The sequence below is a fragment of the Kogia breviceps genome, chromosome 5 (assembly GCF_026419965.1).
Source record: "Kogia breviceps isolate mKogBre1 chromosome 5, mKogBre1 haplotype 1, whole genome shotgun sequence".
Lineage (NCBI taxonomy): Eukaryota > Metazoa > Chordata > Mammalia > Artiodactyla > Physeteridae > Kogia > Kogia breviceps.
In genome coordinates this window covers 64,760,983-64,783,057 of record NC_081314.1, presented here as the reverse complement: position 1 = coordinate 64,783,057, position 22,075 = coordinate 64,760,983, and the positions used below count along the sequence as shown (strand labels likewise).

The 22,075-nt window shown below is 37.4% G+C and overlaps 2 long non-coding RNA genes across 15 annotated transcripts in view; one reads left to right on the top strand and one right to left on the bottom strand.

The window, feature by feature from the left end:
- LOC136794244 (uncharacterized) overlaps positions 1 to 22,075 on the bottom strand; it is a 692,340-nt gene that overhangs the window by 94,001 nt on the left and 576,264 nt on the right. The gene's annotated exons all lie outside the window — the stretch shown is intronic.
- The window catches only part of LOC136794245 (uncharacterized), a 165,880-nt gene that overhangs the window by 51,053 nt on the left and 92,752 nt on the right, over positions 1 to 22,075 (top strand). For 2 of the 3 annotated variants that reach the window (XR_010840690.1, XR_010840691.1), the window contains exons 3-5: positions 17,334 to 17,393; positions 20,208 to 20,252; positions 21,368 to 21,423. This is a non-coding gene — a long non-coding RNA (uncharacterized lncRNA). The remainder of the gene's footprint in view (positions 1 to 17,333; positions 17,394 to 20,207; positions 20,253 to 21,367; positions 21,424 to 22,075) is intronic. The other variant, XR_010840692.1, reaches the window with a different exon arrangement.

Here is a 22,075-nt window from a genome sequence, read left to right as displayed (position 1 = left end):
TCCAAATACATTGCTTGGTCTGCTGTTCAGTTCACAAACAAAGTACAATTTCTCTACTTTTAATAACTCAGAATGTTTCATAACTATGTCATGGTTTGAGCTTTGAGAACAAGCAAACGAGACCACACGAAGCTTAAAGAAGCACAGAGCAATTTCATAAAAATATATTTAGCAATAAAGACCCACAAGACAGAAAAACAGAAAATGCGTACATACTTGACTGAGAATCCCAGGGTTTTTTTTCCATTCTGTTTTTTTTCCAGGAGGTGACAGCAGCTTTAAACATTGCCTTCCTCCTATGTAGGACAATACATGTACAGTATATAACTTCAGTTCCTGTTCTAAAAGCACTATGAGCCATTGTTTTATGATTGTCTCTTGAGGCTGAGGGAAAATGTTATTTGTAGTCCAAAAGAATAGGTTTTAATATAGGCATTTAATTTTCTTTCCACATACTCCCTGATTAAAACAAGGTTTGCCCCATATTCTTTTTGTTTTTTTAAGTCCTCTTTACCCACATTAACAAAACAACATACTGACTATGGCCATGACTTTGGCTTTGACTGCCTTAAGTTTAGATAGAACTTGGTTCTATCTCTCACGCTGTGTCCAGGCATTGAGTAAAATTTGGTTACATTGACAAAATTTAACTTTTAGTTATAAAAAAATTATTTGTCCCTCATCTTAAACTGAATGGTGATACAGTTTATTGATATATTTAGTTGTTTTTGAAAAATATTTATTTAGGCTGCACTGGGTCTTAGTTGCGGCACATGGGATCTTTTAGTTGTGTCATGCGGACTCTTAGCTGCGGCATGCATGCGGGATCTAGTTCCCTGACCAGGAATTAAACACGGGCCGCCTGCGCTGGGAGCACAGAGTCCTACCACTAGACCACCAGGGAAGTCCCTATTTAGTTGTTTTTAAAATTAGTTGATAAGAATATAAAAAGAATGTACTGCTCCTTAGCAATTACTGAAATAAGCAAAACATTTAAATCCACAAGGGCCCTGAACAGTCAAACAAACAAATAAAAAAAAAAAAAATATATATATATACACACACATATATAAAAATATAAATTCAGTTTACAAAAGTGGAGATTTGGAGCATTGAAAGTTATTGCCGTCACTCATGATAGTATTATTGTTTCTAGGCTATAGAAATAATATGCTCTTTATTTTAAAAAATCCCCCAAATATAGACAAATACAAGGAAGAAAGTAAAAACATCCCAGATCCAACTTCTGAGATTGTTATAGTTTGGAGAGATTAGGAAATTGCAAGAGAGTGGCAGTTTGGATTCAAACCTAGGTTTAACTATAAACCATATGATTTTTTAAAAAAAACCATACTATGTTACCTTTCCATTATCACTTTAAACTATACTCACTGGGTATACTATACTATACTATATACTATATACTATATATATATACTATATACTATACTCACTCATCAACAAATGTACTTTGATTTGAAGAGCGCTGAATATGGAATATTCTGATAAGACTTAACACTGATATAAACATAGCCAGAAAAGAAAATGTTAAAATGTTCGCATAAATTGGAAGCCTGGGCTTGGGTTCAGTTCTTCATACGTGAGAATACATGTCTGAGTTCTGTTGGGATTACATGGTCAGTTCTAATCTATTCAGTTGCACTCACATGAGCTCTTACTATGTGCTGGATACTGTGTGAGGTATTTTATATGTACAACATTTCTTCCCAGTAACTCTGCAAGTTAGGTATTATTGGCCCCTACTTTAAAGATGAGAAAACTGGAGCTGAGACAGGTTAGGAGACTTGTTCTGGTAAATGGTAGAGCTGAGGTATGTCCCCAGGTCTGTGTGCCCTAAAGTTATGGTCTTACTACTGTGATATCTGAACAATACCTGATCCCCATCCTCAAGGAACTTAGAGTCTAATAGGATATGGGATCATTGTAGAAATAACTAAAACATAAGAAATAATACAAAAGAAACCATCCATAGATATAAACAGTGTTATGAGAATTGAAATCTAGAGAGACATATCTAGATATGTGTGGCAGTTAGGAATGAGAGGAGATAGAGAGCAGGAAAACACTCCCATTAAGAACCTGGATGGGAAAACAGACTTAAAGGAAGAATGAAATAGATATAATGAAGACTGGGTGGAACAAAGCTGAATCAAGAAGAAGATATAGGAAATCTAATGTGTTGGTTACATATAAGGTGTGAGTAGGAAGTAAGGAGAGATCAAGTTAGAAAGGTGACTGGCTATACCATTGAAGGTTTGAGGCTCAAAGGGAGGAGTTTGTACATGATTCACCAGGCAGTGAGGCTCACTGGAAAGTTTCTGAGTGGAGGGAGACCTTGGGAAGATTGATCAGGCAGTAGTATGGAGAGGAAGAAGGCCAATTCGTTGCAAGTCAATTCCCTTGTCTTTCAGTAAGATACACATTACTATCCTTATTTTAAGGATGAAGAAAATGAGGCTCATAGGGGCTAAGTAGCTTGCCCAAAGTCACGGTAAACAGAAGAGCCGGGACTTGAATCAAGTCCCCCCAACTCTAGAGCCTACTCTGTCCACTAGGCCTAACTACTGCAAGTGAGGTCTGTGGACAACAGCCTCAGCCCCCAGGCCACCTGAGAGCTCATTAGAAATGCAGACCTACTGAATCAAAATATGCATTTTCACATGATGTATGCACATTAAACTACTAGGCCACATTTCTTTTCCTTACAATGACCTATATAATTATTGGAAAAATCATTTAGTTGGCTGCAAATCCAATTGTTAAGTAGTTTCCTCACATAAGAGTTAAGAACTACATACGAAAAGGGGGCCTTCTGGATTTTGTTCTCTCTGGCAAACAAGTCAGGAATTTAAAAATTGAAATTGTAACTGGCTGTGTGGCCTTGGGCAAGTCACTTAACTTCTTTGAATTTTAGTTTCGTCATCTGCATAATATTTAGCCTGAAAAAATCAAATAAGTTGATAACTGTGAAAAGAGCTCATACACTGGAAAATCATTATAAACATATGAAGTGCTGTTATTAGGAGACATAGCTATGAGGTACCTTATTTCAAAAAAGCAGAAAGAAAAAAGGGAGGGAGGGAGGGGGAAGAGAGAGAAAGGGGAGGAGAAAGAGGAAAAAGAAAGGAAGGAAGGGTGAAAGAAAGAAAGGCAGGGACAATATTAAAAAAAAAAAGGAAGGAAAACCAGTCAATGCAGCAGGAGTTTGAAGAACTGATGAGTAAAAGGTAAAGGAGTCTGGGAAATCTAATTTCTGTTCCACACAGGTGTTGATGAATATACCGAGAGGTCACTGCACATGGAATTGGGAAGAGTGGTAACAAGGGCCTGTGTGGTCTTGGCCCAAAGTCACAAACTGGAGGCTGGTAAAGTCATAAATAAATTAGTCATGTTAAATTAAAGGAATGAGAAACAGTTCATTTGAGGAAAAATTAGTATAGATTTTTAATCTTGAGCAGAGAAACCTACATTCTGAATTAATAATGCAACATTTGTTATCCATTTACTGTAGTTACCACATAAAATTAAGACACATTAACTGATTTCAAGCAAGAGACTCTTTAGTTAGCCCAGACAGTGAGGGAGGTTAGACAGTGAACACATTAAAAGGAGATTATGGACTCCTTATTCCTAATGCTTTTGACATATATTTCTTGAGGGCCTACTATTTCCCAGGCATTGTGCTAAGTGCTGGGGCTATAAAGTGCATAATATATAGTTACTTCCTCAATTAAGTAATAATTCAGAAGAGAAAAAGATACAAGTTATTATAATGCAGGGTAAAAAGTGAAAAGGTCCATAAAATCGTTATAAATAAGAGGGTATGAAAATTTGGAGGCCAAGAAAGTATTAACTTCTGATGTAGAAAGTATTAAGGAAGGCTTCCTGAATAAGGCACACTACATATTTTTAACTTTTATTCTTTGGTCTTCCAAGAATCAAGGACCTGAACTAATCATCTGCTGAGATTTTTTCTTATTTTCTAATGCTGTGATTGTTATTATCATGCTATAAAACAATCGATTAAATTTTAATACATTTGGAACTGAGGAAAAACTAAGGCAGCAGTAACCCTGACATTATTTTGGCATCACTTGACTGTGGAAACCCATATCTATACAATATTTTAAAAGTTTAAAAAAAAAGAAAAAAAAACATAACTAAAATTAGTTTTAATTCAGCCAAACAACCAGTCAATTTATTGAGACATTAGTGTCAATTCATTCTGTTGATTTGTTGGTCCCATGCTGACACAAACCTATAAAGAGAATATAGATGTATAAAAAACTAATCAGTCACCAACCCCCTTTCCTCCCAACCCCAGTTAAATTAAAATATTTCTGAGGCAGAGAAGGGGAAGTAATGGTTATAGTATGTACTGGGCAGGTAGTCTGTATGGATGAAGCAGTTACAATTATTTATATTGGTCACCAGGAAAAACCTGCCTTTCTACATGTTGTAAAGTTTTGGCATATTCAATAAAAATCAAGTGGAACATATTTAAAGGGTTCTAGTATATAAAATCTGCTAGTCATGTATCCCAATTCAGGAATTAAAAGCTTAGAAAGAAGAAAATACTGAAAACCAGAGAATAATTTTTTTTTTCTGTTTTTGTAATTGCTCTAAGGCTAAGTAATGCTCTTTGAGATAATTTTAGAAGAATTTAGTAATATTAGACATATTAAAGGTATCTGGATGGGGGAAAACCCTTTAGAATTTATCAACAGAATGGAATAGTATATGTGCTGCCGAAGCGAGCACAACAGAATGGAATAGAATGTTAGTCAACAATTTCTTTAATGTAGTTACACATATCTGTTAGATGAGCTGAATTTTTTTGGAGGAGTGTTAATAAAAGCATAAGCTCTGGGCTTGCTGAACTTCTGAAGGACATGTGCCTGTAATTGGCCTTTCTCATTTCTGTCTTGTTAACAAGTATATAAATAAGAGAAGCCTTCAGTAATTGGCTCAGAGTTACTAATGAATTAATTAACTTCAGTCTATTTTACCTAACCTTTAATAATAAGAGTCTTTTTATTTTTTTGGTTCAGCAATAGGTCTGACAGACTGAAAAAACAGACATGCAGCAAAGCTCTTGAAAATTAATGAGAAATGAGGAAAGAATCAATGTACATTCTGCTTGCAGAGAACTGACACAAAAAAGACACAATAAACCATGAACAAACACAGTCAGTTTAAAAAATAGGTTAGAAAAAGTGGGCAAATTCAATTATAGAAGTAATTAGAAGATATAGGGCAAGGCTGCCTTTTGGGACTGTGCCAGAAAACATGAATTAATATGAGTGAATAGAAAGAACCCATGTAGTAATTAAGAAGCAATCACCTATGGCAATGAGTACCTGAAAACAGTCTGCAAACTATTAATTCAGTGATCAAAAATATTTTTAGATGATTAATATGGCAAATTTATTTAAAAGACTAATTTCTGGAAAGATATCAAGACAATAGCACACTATTTGTTCCTCTGGCATTTATATAGCTAATTAAATTTTATAATTTGCAACAACAGTCATTATTATCTGAAAACAGTAAAAGCAATATTTTGCCTCCTTTTCATAAAACAGTGGTTTTAAAATCAATAAGTTAAATCCAGCTCCTGCTGTCCTCCTATAAGTGCCTAAGCTTTGATTGTTACATTATTTCAGTGTGCATTTTTCTTATAAGTCTCTGTTTCAGTAACATTAAGCATTTGAATTAATGTACATATCCTCAAAGGTTTTATATGTTTCCATACCTGGGCAGGGATTCCACACACTGTTATATCTCAACAATATCAAATAAAAGCAGTTTAATGAACTATTTGTGCATCAAAGACTTTCTTACTTGGTCAACAGAGGTCTGTTACTTCAGTACACACCATTCCTCCCCCTAGAATACAAAGGCATAGACACGTTATAGTGAAGAGTGCTTTATAACACACAGAAGGCTAATGGCTTCTGAAATAGGTGATTATCAGAGCCCTGTAGAGCAAGATGAGGGTCTGGCTGGTAATAAATAACCTTGCAATATGAATTATCCTATTTCCACAGCTTAAAAAAAAAAACACATACATTTCATTTGTTGACCAGAAAAATCTGGAAAATGCTGTCTTTTTGGAAATAACAGGGAGCTACTAAAACAAAACAAATCAGTGTGTCCGTGGGGAGTCATTGGGCACCTACTAAGGGCATAAGGCACAAAAGTCAATCCTGAAATGCTAACCTTGTAACAAATAGTTGTGTGTGTATGTGTGGTTTCCTTTTGGAAGCCAATAAACAAAACCTTTGTATGCCATGCTTTAGAGATGCTAGATTTTTAATTACTAAATTTGCTCATTGTTTAGTGCTGTTTGTGAGATTAAGGTATAAATTCATTACCTACAAAACAAGATCAAGCTTGAAACTCATTGAGAGTCATTATTGCAGAGGGCATGGAGGGAATGAGTGTAGGTATTTGAGAAGAATAAACATGAGAGATTTTAACAAGATACCAAATTAAGCAGATATTAGATCTGTCCAGTTCTTTCATTATCTGTATTTCTCTCATTTTCTTAAAACAAGCCAGGTGCTTTTGAAAAGAATATATAAGAGAAGATAGCCTCTAGCAGAGGTCTCTCATTCTCTGAGTTTGCTTCATGTTGTTAATTATCAAAACTTAGGTATGACAACAGCAAACAAACAACTCCTCTGCCAGCTAGATGACGCTGATGACAGAGAGCTCCCCAAGAGGTAGGCAATTGGGAACTAGTGAAGTGAGTACAGCTTAGAGGCGTGGGGCTGAGAGGGGCTGCCAGCTGAACAGGACCCACTCACTATGGAATGTTAATGTGTCAATGAAGGGGAAAAGCATGAATGAACCACAAAGAAACTGAAAATAACTCAGCTGGTTGGAAATGGAATTTGGGCTCTTTGCCAAAGTAAGGTGTTCGAGGGCATACACCCTAACACCTAGGGAAAAAAAGGCTGCTCCTGAATTTGAAAAGACAAAATATTTTGAAGAAAGAAGACAAATGGCTTTTTTCATCAGAAGTAAACTTCCTTTTTTTCTTTTATTCTTCCCTTCCATGCAACAAACATTTTCTGAGTTCCTACTTTTTGCCAGGTTCTGGGTTAGGAATGAAGAAGGAAGAGAGGGAGAATGGAATAAATATAAAAGTAAATGAGGAGACTGGTTCAAGACGGCAGAGTAGAAGGATGTATGCTCAACTCTCTCTTGTGAGAGCACCGGAATCGCAACTAACTGCTGAACAATCATCGACAGGAAGACTCTGGAACTCACCAAAAAAGATACCCCACATCCAAAGACAAAGGAGAAACCACAATGAGATGGTAGGAGGGGTGCAATATAATAAAATCAAATCCCATAACCGCTGGGTGGGTGACTCACAAACTGGAGAACACTTATACCACAAAAGTCCACCCACTGGAGTGAAGGTTCTGAACTCCATGTCAGGCTTCCCAACTTGGGGGTCCGGCAATGGGAGGAGGAATTCCTAGAGAATCAGACTTCGAAGATTAGCAGGATTTGATTTTAGGACTTCGACGGGACTGGGGGAAACAGAAACTCCACTCTTGGAGGGCACACACACAAAGTAGTGTGCACATCGGGACCCAGAGGAAGGAGCAGTGACCCCATAGCAGACTGAACCACACCTACCTGCTAGTGTTGGGGGGTCTCCTGCAGAGGCAGGGGGTGGCTGTGGCTCACTGTGGGGACAAGGACACTAGTAACAGCAGTTCTGGGAAGTACTCCTTGGTGTGAGCCCTCCCAGAGTCTGCCATTAGCCCCACCAAAGTGCCTGGGTAGGCTCCAGTGTTGGGTTGCCTCAGGCCAAACAACCGATAGGGAGGGAACCCAGCCCCACCCATCAGCAGACAAGTGGATTAAGGTTTTACTGAGCTCTGCCCAGCAGAGCTCTACCTACTACCAATCCCTTCCATCAGGAAGCTTGCACAAGCCTCTTATATAGCCTCATCCACCAGAGGGCAGACAGCAGAAGCAAGAAGAACTACATTTCTGCAGCCTGTGGAATGAAAACCACATTCACAGAAAGACAGACAAAATGAAAAAGCAGAGGACTATGTACCAGATGAAGGAACAAGATAAAACCCCAGAAAAACAATTAAATGAAGTGGAGATAGGCAACCTTCCAGAAAAAGAATTCAGAATAATGATAATGAAGATGATCCAGGACCTTGGAAAAAGAATGGAGGCAAAGATCGAGAAGATGCAAGAAATGTTTAACAAAGACCTAGAAGAATTAAAGAACAAACAAACAGAAATGAACAATACAATAACTGAAATGAAAAATACTCTAGAAGGAATCAATAGCAGAATAACTGAGGCAGAAGAACGGATAAGTGACCTGGAAGACAGAATGGTGGAATTCACTGCCGTGGAACAGAATAAAGAAAAAAGAATGAAAAGAAATGAAGACAGCCTAAGAGACCTCTGGGACAACATTAAACGCACCAACATTCACATTATAGGGGTCCCAGAAGGAGAAGAGAGAAAGGACCCGAGAAAATATTTGAAGAGATTTCTATCAAACATTTAGAGAAGAGCTAACACCCATCCTTCTCAAACTCTTCCAAAAAATTGCAGAGGAGGGAACACTCCCAATCTCATTCTACGAGGCCACCATCACCCTGATACCAAAACCAGACAAAGATACTACAAAAAAAGAAAATTACAGACCAATATCACTGATGAATATAGATGCAAAAATACTCAACAAAATATTAGCAAACAGAATCCAACAACACATTAAAAGGGTCATACACCATGATCAAGTGGGATTTATCCCAGGGATGCAAAGATTCTTCAATATACGCAAATCAATCAATGTGATACACCATATTAACAAATTGAAGAATAAAAACCATATGATCATCTCAATAGATGCAGAAAAAGCTTTTGACAAAATTCAACACCGATTTATGATAAAAACTTTCCAGAAAGTGGGCATAGAGGGAACCTACCTCAAATAATAAAAGCCATATACAACAAACCCACAGCAAACATCATTTTCAATGGTGAAAAACTGAAAGCATTTCCTCTAAGATCAGGAATAAGACAAGGATGTTCATTCTAGCCACTATTATGCAACATAGTTTTGGAAGTCCTAGCCACGTCATTCAGAGATGAAAAAGAAATAAAAGGAATACAAATTTGAAAAGAAGTAAAGCTTTCACTCTTTGCAGATGACATGATACTATACATAAAGAATCCTAAAGATGCCACCAGAAAACTGCTAGACCTAATCAATGAATTTGGTAAAGTGGCAGGATACAAAATTAATGTACAGAAATCTCTTGCATTCCTATACATTAACAACAGAAGATCAGAAAGAGAAATTAAGGAAACAGTCCCATTCACAATTGCAACAGAAAGAATAAAATACCGAGGAATAAACCTACCTAAGGAGGTAAAAGACCTGCACTCAGAAAACTATAAGACACTGATGAAAGAAATTAAAGATGACACAAACAGATGGAGAGATATACCATGTTCTTGGATTGGAAGAATCAACATTGTGAAAATGACTCTACTACCCAAAGCAATCTACAGATTCAAGGCAATCCCTGTCAAATTACCAATGGTATTTTTTACAGAACTAGAACAAAAAATGTTAAAATTTGTATGGAGACACAAAAGACCTCGAATAGCCAAAGCAGTTTGAGGGAAAAAAATGGATGTGGAGGAATCAGACTCCCTGATTTCAGACTATACTACAAAGGTACAGTAATCAAGACAATATGGTACTGACACAGAAACAGAAATATAGACCAATGGTACGGGATAGAAAGCCCAGAGATAAACCCATGCATCTATGGCCAACTAATCTATGACAAAGGAGGCAAGGATATACAATGGAGAAAAGGCAGTCTCTGCAATAAGTTGCGCTGGGAAAACTGGACAGCTACATGTAAAATAATGAAATTGGAACACTCCCTAATGCCATACACAAAAAGAAAAAATGGATTAAAGACCTAAATGTAAGACAGGACACTATTAAACTCTTAGAGGAAAACATAGGAAGAACACTCTTTGACATAAATCATAGCAAGATCCTTTTTGACCCACCTCCTAGAGTAATGGAAATAGAAACAAAAATAAACAAATGGGACCTAATGAAACTTAAAAACTTTTGCACAGCAAAGGAAACTACAAACAAGAGGAAAAGACAACCCTCAGAATGGGAGAAAATATTCCTAAATGAAGCAACCGACAAAGGATTAATCTCCAAAATACATAAACAGCTCATGCAGCTCAATATTAAAAAAACAAACAACCTAATCAAAAAACAGGCAGAAGATGTAAATAGACATCTCTCTAAAGAAGACATACAGGGCTTCCCTGGTGGCGCAGTGGTTGAGAATCCGCCTGCTGATGCAGGGGACACGGGTTCGTGCCCCGGTCCAGGAAGATCCCACATGCCACGGAGCAGCTGGGCCCGTGAGCCATGGCCGCTGAGCCTGCGTGTCCGGAGCCTGTGCTCTGTGACGGGAGAGGCCACAACAGTGAGAGGCCCCCATATCACCAAACAAAAAAAAAAAAAGAAGAAGAAGACATACAGATGGCCAAGAAGCACATGAAAAGCTGCTCAACATAACTAATTATTAGAGAAATGTAAATCAAAACTACAATGAGGTATCACCTCACACCAGTTAGAATGGGCATCATCAGAACATCTACAAACAACAAATGCTGGAGAGGGTGTGGAGAAAAGGGAACCCTCTTGCACTGTTGGTGGAAATGTAAATTGGTGCAGCCACTATGGAGAACAGTATGGAGGTTCCTTAAAAAACTAAAAATAGAATTACCATATGACCCAGCAATCCCACTACTGGGCATATACCCACAGAAAACCATAATTCAAAAAGACACATGCACCCCAGTGTTCATTGCAGCACTGTTTACAATAGCCAGGTCATGGAAGCAACCTACATGTCCATCAACAGATGAATGGATAAAGAAGATGTGGTACATATATACGATGAAATATTACGCAGCCATAAAAAAGAACGAAATTGGGTCATTTGTAGGGATGTGGATGGAGCTAGAGACTGTCATACAGAGTGAAATAAGTCAGAAAGAGAAAAACAAACATTGTACAATAAGGCATATATGTGGAATCTAGAAAAATGGTATAGATGAACTTGTTTGCAAGGCAGAAATAGAGACACAGATGTAGAGAACAAACGTATGGACACCAAGGGGGAAAAGTGGTGGGGGGTGGTGGTGGGATGAATTGGGAGATTGGAATGGACATATATACACTAATATGTATAAAATAGATAGCTAATTAAGAACTTGTTGTATAAAAAATAAATAAGATAAAATTTTTAAAAAGGGGGGAAATGAGACCCAACCCCTCTTTGAAAGCTCCTATCCTAGAGAAAGGACAGATATAGGAAGCTATAATAAAAGATAGTGAAATAAGTGCAAAAGAGGGGAAGAGGTAAGTTGTAGTGATAGTGAGGAGGAAGGGGGCAATTAGCTGGGGGGCTATAGCAGATCAAAAAAGGTTTTCATTAGAAGAGGTGGTAATTATGCTGATCTTGAAGAATAACAGGCAGAGAAGGAAGAAGGAGAATTTTAGCTGGAGGGAACTTTCTTTTATCCCGCTGTCATCTCTAACTTCCTCTTTTCCAAATCAAGGTTATTTCAGAAGAGCAAGTAGACAAGACAAGCATGAGGCGTATATATGAGGATGGTGATTGTGTGTGCTGGGGTGGGGGAGGATGGGCATGAGAAGAAAGATTGGGTTGTATGGGGATTTCTTTAGAGTTTATAATGCGTTCTCTTGATATATCAAATTTTATCTCCTCCAGGTTAGTATGTTTTTAAAAATTTTTTAATTTTGGCTGCTTCGTGTGACGTGCGTACCCTAATTCTCTGACCAGGCATCGAACCTGTGCCCCCTGCCTTGGGAGCACAGAGTCTTAACCACTGGACCGCCGAGGAAGTCCCAGTATTTTTTTTAAACACACTCTTTCACTATTTGAATGATGTTTTGATTCGTTTTATTGGAAAATGGGACTTTACAATAGTTTTTATTTTTTATGTTTGTTGGTTAATCATTTTTGCCAATGATAAATCCCTTATTCTAATTTATGGCTTGACGATTCCTGTGGATAATGCTATATTTATACCTGCATCGAATTATTTCTTTATTAATGTATCCTCTCGTTTTCTCATTAAATAAATATTTAAGTACTTACTACTTGATAAATATCTTCCTAGGCACAGTTTATTCTTTCCTTGCTTCTAGCTTAGAATGTGAAACATGGAAGTTATTTAAAATGCACTGTCTAAAAGATCAGACTTATGCATATGATTGAACCTTATTCAGCACTGAACATCAAAACTAATCGTGTTCTTGACTGATATATTGGTCAGTGGGACCATGTATACTGGTCTATTTAGTTCTTAAGATGTTTTCAAAGAAAGACTATAGAGCAAAAGCCTAGGTAAGGCAGTTCAGCAGGCTTACCTATAAATGGAGAATTTCAGGCTGGCATGGGTCAAAAGTTTCCTATGTACAAAACCAGACTTGCTTACTAGATATGTAAAATCTAAGTGTCCATGTCTCTTTAGAGGCTAAGAAAAAAAAGTATCATGCATGAACATTAATTCATTCAGTGGATTTTTAAAGTAGTACTCTGCTAAGAACTAGGGATACAAAAATGATTAAAACATGAGCCTTGCCCTTAAGGAACTTCTTCCCACAAGAAGCAGATGAGTCAGATAAGTAAATCAATTATTATAACTGTGATGAGGTATTAAAGTGCAGCATTCTATGAAAGCACAAAAAAGGGATATCTAAATTAGATTGGGACAGTGGGGTAAGAGGATAAAATGCCAGAAGTGAGTTTTTAGGAACAAGAATTTAATTAGGTGAAGAAGGGGGCCAAGGAAAGGTGATGTATAAAATAGCATGATGAGCTTGGGAATGCCTTTTTGCAAACTTACAGAGAATTGGCTCCATATTCAAATAAGGGTGGGTGGGATGGTAAAGTATCCCTTATACAGATCAGACTCTCTCTGAGGTTTTCAGGGCCTTGACTCATTTCTTTCTTCCCAACTCCTTTTCTTTTGCCCAGGGTTTTTGGACAGAGCCATAGAGAAAGTCTATTCTGTGGCCATTTCAGTATTTGAAAGCTGCTGGCCTAGAGTGTACTGATGGGGTATGTCAAATGTTCATGCTAATGACCTAGGTGAGAGCACAGAAAAGTAGTAATGGATGGGATCACAGTATACTTGTGTGTGCCTCAGCAAGTTGTTGACATCTATGGAAATTTCTTTCTCTGTGCCAGTGTTTCCTTTTGTCTGAATTCAGAGCCTTGAATAGGCTAGCTTGTTGCAAAGACCTCAAAAGGTTTTCTGCATGAACAACATCAAGAAAAGAAGTCAAGATAATTCTCAGGATTAGCTCTAGTGTATCACATGGTAAAGGTGTTTATTAGAAATGTCCACTCCTTTTATGAATTCTCTGCCTACCTAATTCCTACTCATCTTTCAGGAATCAGCTTAAATGACTTTTTTCTGAGAAGCTATGCCTCACCTTCTGTATTAGGTCATGTCTCTGTTATACGCTTTCTTAGTACCCTGCGGTTTTCCTTTGTAGCACTTACTGTGACTCCAATTAAATACTGAATTATGTAATTAATGCTTTCACACCATACTCTTTAAGTAGAATATTAGCTTCATGAGGGCAGAAACTGGGTTTTATGCTGCTGTATCTGCAACGCCTTGCAGCATTCTTGGTTCATAGTAGTTGCTCAATACGTATTTTTGGAAAATGATTCAGTTACTCATTATCCCAATTCCAGTGCATCTAAAATGCAACAAATTGAAATGCAGCAGAGCTGCTAAGTAAAACCAGATATGTAGATCCTAGAGCTAACTGGAACTCTCAGAAATCTCTCAAAACTGACACTGGCTTCTAGGAGAGTTCAAATGATGGCACTGGGTTATCTCCTCTTATTGCTCCACCTGGCCTCTCCCCATGGTGTTTTGGCTCAAAACTCATCCAGCATCTTTCCATTCGTCTGTGTCAGCAACTTGTTATTGCAACTTGTTTTCCTCAGTCCAGAGCTTCCTTCATTATTGAGTGTCAAATATGCTGGTCAGTGTGCCAAGCATTTGGGATAAAAACATGGAAAGGCATGGACCTGACCTCAGGAGAGCAGTAGGCTGCTACAGAATGGCAAGATCAGAGTAGGCTTCATCAGTCTCCAGGGAACCACTGCCTGTAATTACATCATAAGACCATTGCCCTTTTAGCATTAAAGGATTTGATCACTGTTAAAATGTATGTCACCTTGGAAATCATCACTATTTTTAGCTGTTATCAAGCACTTTTACCTTCATATGATAGAAGAGTAGGCTTTGGCCCAGAGGTGTGGAGGGAGAGGGAAAGGCCTTTGGGAGTGTGGAGGAAGAGGGACAGGAGTGCCGGTAGGTTGGGAAAAGGTGTAAAACGGAAATAGCTGAAGCAACAGTGCCTAGCACAGAATAGACACAATTTACTCAGGGCAATGCTTGGGTAAATAAAAGATAAACTGCTTTCTTCAAGTTGGTTGAGGCCAGGTTTTACCTTAGGCTGTTTCTTTAGGTCGCTAGCAATTTCTGGTTGGGAAAAAGTTTACAAAGTAGGAAACAGATGGCTCCAGCTGTTTGGGGTTGATGCCAAATCCCAATTAAGCTCACACTCTAGGACTTCACAAGGAGAACGTACAAAATGTATTTTTTTTTCCTTTTCTACCACCATGAATTCAAGAGGATGTCCATTTACCAGGGGGAAAAGACTAGGGTGTAGGGAGATAAATTGGGAGATTGGGATTGACATATACTACTGTATATAAAATAGATAACTAATAAGGACCTACAGTTTAGCACAGGGAACTTTACTCAGTACCCTGTAATGACCTATATGGGAAAAGTATCTAAAGAAGAGTGGCTGTATGTATATGTATAACTCATTCTTGCTGTACATCTGGAACTAACAACATTGTAAATCAACTATACTCCAATAAAAATTTTAAAAAATTCAGTGTCAGAAAAAGAAATATTACAAGAAGGAGTCATACCCTGTTTTCAAAGGTTCCATGTAAGCTTGAGTTTAGATACATATGCTGGGTTCTCTTAGCTATTCCAAACATTTTTTTTAATCAAAGAAACTCCAATAGACTTAAATTGGTCATGAGAACTAGTGATGATGTTTCAAAAAAGGACAAATATACCATACTGGTGTCTGAATACTAAGATTCTTTTCTATGTCTGTGAGTATAATGCTTGCTTACACATAGTAGCAAAGAACACAATTAGCATACTAATTTGATTCCCTACCTAAAGAATGAAAGATTCCTTTGACACAGACAGCTGTCCATGAATGGCTGGGATGACCCTTGGTCAGTTTTCCATCTGTCTTAGAGTAAAAAGTCCAGACTTAGACGCATATTAGCTGTATGACCTTGAGCAGCCTTCTTATGTTGCTTTTTCTCAGTGTCTTCCTCTGTAAAATGGAGGCACATCTAATACCTGCCTCATGGGGTGGTGGTAAGGATTAAGTTAGCACCTTGCTTGCAATAGACATTCCATATTTTTTCTTTCCACTCTAGTCTGAATCTGTCTATTCTGAGGAAGTCTGTAGTAGGTGTAGGATTCTCTACTTCTACCTGCCTCTAAAAAGAGAAGTAGAGAAAGGTTTTACTGAATCAATTTTAAGAGAATTCTGCAGTCATGTAGGAGTCACCACTTCCTTTTTGCCCTGGCTCCCAGGCATATAAGCCTCCGAAGATGGATGCACCGGGAGACAGGGAATGATTGCTGTTGGGGAATGTCTTAGGCCTATCTCCAGTGCCATTGGCAGCTCTTAGAATATCGGGTTGACAAATCTAAATAACACCAATTATAATTGCATGACCACAGTTTCTCAAATCTCCCTGTACTGACCTCTCTCTCCTGCCCTTTCCCCTTCCTTAGACCAGTGGGTCTTAAGCTTGGTTACACATTGTAACCACCTATGGAGCTTTAAAAAATGAGATGCCTTGGTCCCATTCTCAGATATTCTGATTTTACTTGTCTGGGGTATAGTCTCAGCCTGTTAAAAGCTCTCCAGAAAAGCATTGAATTTTCAAATGCTGAAAATTTCAAAATTTTGTTTTCAATGTAAAGTCCAAGTTAACACATGCCAATAATACAGTTAATAAAAAGAAATTGAGTCACAGTGCATACAATTAATTTTATACTGTTAATAATGTTTTGGTATCTTAAGCTTATTTAAAACCGAAATAAATGTAAACACCCTCTGACCTGCCCTGCGCCATAAATTTGAGGCTGTTGAGCCAACTTCGTGTGAAAGGTACCAGGCTGGAAGGAGTAGAGCAGTCGAATGTGGTCCTGTCATTTGCTGAAAGATTCTTAAGAGCTGGTGGTAGTTCAGAGTGCTCTCTTGCATCTCAGGTTAGCTCCAGGGATCTAAGGATCTCTTCTTTATTAGCTCTGCCCGTTTGGCTGCTAGTTGTGCTAAATGGATATTTTTCAACCCCAGTGTCATGAGACTCTGGTGTGTCATGAGGTTTGTTACAAGAAATGTGAAATAATAAGTTCTGGGGTTTAAGAATTAATTCCAGCAAAATTAAGGTTATCCTTGTAACAGCATTGTTTTCACTTACTTGCATGCCAATACCCTGTCTTGGATGGGAGAACATGGTGGAGTTACAATTACTATGGGGGACTGTCATTTGACATGAGTGTGTCCCTGTGGTTGGGGTTTTGCAAAATCCAGCCTCCCAAGTCAAAGGAGTTCCTCACTGGGCCTCATTTGCAGCAGTGCATATTAATGGGGGTGGCGGGGAGAGCTGGACAAAGGGGCCTCTCTGTGTTCTGGTGCCCAGTCTCTTTTTTGGGGACAGAGAGGACCTTGATTTCTTACATTGGAGAAGGAAGCTTGTGTACAAGTTCACACCTTAAGGCATCTCTGAGCTGAAAATGGAAAAGAATCTTCAGTAATTCTGCCAGTCTTTTCTCATCACAAAAATCAGTATATAAACATGTCAAATGTAAATGCAATATTTTTAGGAAAAATAAGAAGAAAAGTATTATATACTTCAGGGGTTCTCCTGATAGAGTAATTGTGATCTGACCAGGAATTTTAATGTTTTCCACTGAAGGTGAAGGAATGGGGTGCTTCATTTAACATTTTCATTTGCTAGCTGAACTTGCTAGTTGCATAAAAAGAGAAATTGCCAGTTAGGTAATTTAGGTCAACACTTTGTTTTTTTTTTTTTTTCCTTTTCAAGGTTCCTGAGCAGAAGGGAAGATGAGGCTTGGAGAAGAAAGAAGGGCTAGGGAGAAATATGGTAAGCACTCAATAAATGGCTGTGGGTAGTTGTCATGGTGGTGATGATAGTGTTAATAAATATCTCCTGAGAAAGTTTTTCAAATCAGATGGAACATACTACTTTGGTTTTTATGAGTACTGAGCTATTTTAAATATTATTTATTACTTTTGTGCTTAGAGTGGTTTTTTTTCTAGTAAGGAATTTGAATGCACGATAAAGGAAGAGGGTTTTATGAAGAGCTTAGTATACCCAAATTGAAATCACCTGGACCTTGTTTTTTTAATTTTCCTTGCTTACAACAAATGACTTAATTATACTTTGGTGTCTTAATTTTCATTTCAACTGCTCAACTTATTAGTGAGTAATACACGTGGAGTCCCTTGAGTTAAATGGACAAAGTGTCAAATAAATTTAAGGTTTTATTTTGCAGTACAGTCGATTAAATTGGGCAAGTAACTTAAAATATATGTTGAAGATTAGATTCCTCATGGTCGTATGGCAAATTAAGTGAAGGGCTTTCAAAAAGTGTGATGGATTCCTATTACCGTCTTATTACTACTAAACTATTAGCCACAAAAAGTTTCAGAAAATTCATGGATATAGCTCAAGGATGAGTTGCTTATGGAGAGAAAATCAGGAATGTTTTGGGGGTACTTCCCTAATCTTTCAGAATAGACATTGCCCTGACTTGCCACAATACATCCGACTGGGCTGCTTCTTGAGACAAGTCTGCAAGGCCTGGTCTGACGTATGTCATTTGTTGCACTACTCATGTTGAATCATGATATTTTCCTTTCCTTCCAGCTCTTGCTCTTAATTTTACACTACTCTTTATTTCACATTGCTTTTTATTTTACACTGACCCTAGGCAATTGGTGGCAGTATATGAAATCTCAGTTTTTTATTCTGCAGATCATTTCTGGTGCTGTGGTTTTAGATCCATCACTGTTTACTGAGCTTTTATTGTCACTAGAGACAGCTTTGCATTTTAATAAAGTTTCCAGTCCTCTAGGACTCTCTCCCCTGAAACAACTCCAGCTCCCCAGGGCTGCTGAAGAGTTGAGCAGAGAGAGTAGAAGCTTTTGTGGACAGTGATGCTGATGGTAGATAACTCCAGCTGTCATTACAAGATCATCCAGATAAGGGAGGGGACAATCAAGTAGGGCTTACAGTCCACTTGAGTCTTTCTGATTGTAAAACCAGCCATTTTTCAATTTAAATAATTTAAGGATTCCAGCTTCTCTATACTCTAAGGCTCATTTAGCCTCTTATTAGCTAACTGTTTTTCCAGTTCAAGAGGTGGAAGGGAAGAGTGCAGATTTTTTGTTATTGTTAATTCACAGCAGTGGGTAGTGGTGTGTAAATAAAAAATAAGCCAAACAAATGTGATGAGAAGAGAGACTAGAAATCCATACAAGTAATGATAATTGATTTTAAAAAGTTAATTAAAAGGAATAAAAAGGGACAAGTACTGCAGTGGCCTAGCATATTATCAACAGGCAAATGACAGAGAGGAGAATAAATTAGAAAATTGATTCCCAGCTAACTAGATCAAGAAACCAGATTAACACAGCTCTTAATTTTAACTTGAAAATCCCAAATTCTTTTCTGAGTCCTTTCCTCATAGTATTCTGACAATGATCTTATCTCACATTATTCCCATCAAAGGAAAGGCTGGGAGGAGTAGGAAGGAAAGAACAAAATGAAGTTGTAATTTCCCAGAGAATTCAGCTCAGAACCAATTTATAGAATCACCTGTGACACATCAGTGACAGCAAATATAGCTAAGAAACCACACTTTGGATAAGGTCTTCCTTTTTGCTCCCTCAGTTGTAAGCCTTTTTTTTTCCTTTTAAATTTTGCAACCTTCTTCCTAAATCTATGTGACCAGAGGCCAGTAACCTACAGTATTTATTTTCAAGTAGTATATACAGGAGCTACCCTTCAAGTCATTGACTTCCACATAAGAAAATAGGACATGAGGGAACTGTCCAATAAGAAGGCGAGGCTCTTTCTGAACCTTTCAAGAGCATCTTTTGGTAGGACTATGTCTAACATTTTTGTGTAGGTATTCTAGGGATGGGACAGTTCTAGAGAATCATGTACTGGCTATGCCCATGGGTTTGTCTTTTCCTTTGCTTAGGAGACATCTTCTGCTCAGATGAAGACACAGATTCCTCAGCATAGAGTTCAGAGTCTGAGTGAGAAGCTTGGTTAGTTAATTAGAGAAAGTATTTCCTGACAGAGGTAGGACCCGTAGTTACCACCAAGAGTTGAATCTGATTGAGGGATACTCTTTGAAGTATTAGAAAGACAATGATGGCATTCAGACTGTTGAACAAACAAGGTCTTCAGCTTACACTTGAAAAAGAATTGTTTTAGGTAGAAGGTAACATCTCCTTATATAGCTAGGGAGTTAAAATAGGAAGAAAGAGCAGGAAACACTGTGTTGTATTTTCTTTGTTTCCTCCCACCCTCCCTCTCTCCCTCCCTTCCTTTCTGCCTTCCTTCTTTCCTTCCTGTGCTTTCTTTTCTTCCCTTCCTTTCCTTCCCATCTCCCTCTTTCTAAACAATGGAAGCCCATCTTTGGATTATTAGAGAATTACCATAGATCTAATTGATACATAAGTAGACCTCAGGAAAATATGGCAAATTTCTATTCAAAGAACAGATTGTAAACTTCTGGATTGATGTTCTGCTTTTTCTTTTCCTTTCCTTCTTCTCTCATTTTAGAATTAGGGAACACAAAACAAACGTAGCCAGATAAGCTATGAGTGCCAGAGATAGCTACAATTTCTCATGCTTCCTGTATTTCTATTTTCTCTTTTTCAGACACTAGACCACTTGCTGTGATTTCTTTCCTGGACTGTAAGCTCTGTAAGATCAGGGGCCCTGATTGATTTACTCATTACTGTACTCCTAGCATTTAGCACTGTGCCTAAATATTTGTTGAATGATTGAATTAATGGGATGTCCATTAATATCCTGTCAACAAAATGAGGATAAAGGATTGGTAAATACAAAACCAGTTAACAACAATAGCATAAACATTACATTACAGGTCTTTTTCTTTAATCTGCGGAAGTTCTATTAGAGAATTTCCCAAAATGTATTGAACAAAACATTGGCTCTGAAGAATAAAAATAGATTTTTAAAAAATGCAGAATAGGTGAGGAAAGTCTGTGGAAAAATTGTTTAGAATGCTTTATATTATACAAAATTCAAAGAGATCTTTACAGTGTGATTTCTCAGAGTTTTTCAGGTACAGATTTTCACTGTAAATTTCCTAGAGAGGGACGTAACATGATACATTTCCAAAGATTATTTGACCATTTTACTCTTTTACTTGGCACATCTTATAGGAGTACTATTGCATAAGACACACTTTGAGAAAAGTATCATCTTAATTCAGCTTTACTTTCTTTAATTCTCTTTCTTTTGAATTTAAGTTCTAATTAATTTCTTCCACTGTGCAAAATACCTCCAAGCAAAAATGTGCATATAGTTAACAGAAGTGAACTTTACAATTAAAAATAGTTAAGATGGTACATTTTATGTTGTTTTTTTTACCACAATTAAAAGTTTAAAAATACTCCTAAAATATTACTTTACTAAATAATAGATGAATCAATATTTTACCTAAGGGCTACAACAATGCACCAAAAATTTAATAGTATTGCCAAACAAAGGGCTTGATTTTGGGTTACAACATGTTATTGTATCCTCAGTAAGTATTTTGGTTTTGAACATTGAGCTATGGATCTCTTAGTGTGTGTTTTTAGTAATACTGCTTAGGATGACTATACAAAAAGACCTATGAATGTGTAGGGAAAGTTTATTGTAGTTTAGTAGAGTGGGTTTAAGACTAAGGTACAAGAGACTGGGTTACAAAATTGACATTGGCACTGACTCAGAGTGCCCCGTTAAGTAAACCCTGCTTTCCTTATCTATAAGATAGCCTCCATCAGTAATTTTTTACCTTTTCCTTCCAGCATGGTTATCCCATCCTACATGGAACTCTAATAGACACAGCAGATAAAGGCAAGAGGTAAGAGGCCACTTGGCCTTCCTTCTCCCATGGCCCTAAGTATCCCCAAAGAGCCTAAGAGCTCGAGGAAACACAGTTTGAAAATCATGAGGCTAGATAATCTTTAGAGTTTTTCCCAAGTTTTACTCCTGCCACTGGAAGTAAGACTGAAGTAGAAAAGAATATTTGTTTCCATATTAAAGCCTGTGAACCCCTGTAATTTTATACACACTCACACAGCATTCAGCTATTACAGAATATAGCATACTGCCATACCACATGTGGCAAGCACCTTTTGAATTTCAACATACATTTTAGCTTAAAAAATAAAATAAGAAAAATGTTACCAGAATGTACTCTTTCCTCAGTTACTTTATGGATACATTTCAAGATATAGACTTGATGGTGAATTAAAATTGAATGCAAATATTGTCAGTGAGAAGTTGCCCATTTATACAGTTTCTAAGACTCTTTTAGTTTTTAATGAGCGAGGTTTTGCTTAAAACAAAAAGTGTTGAGTACATAAATATGTGTATTCTTTTCAAGGCATGCACTATATTATGGTTAAAAAACAATACAGAAATGAATGCAAAACTGTTTCAACAGAAATACTGCTTCTTGAACATCCTTTAAAATTATGACATGTTTACTGGGAAAATATATTACTCATGAC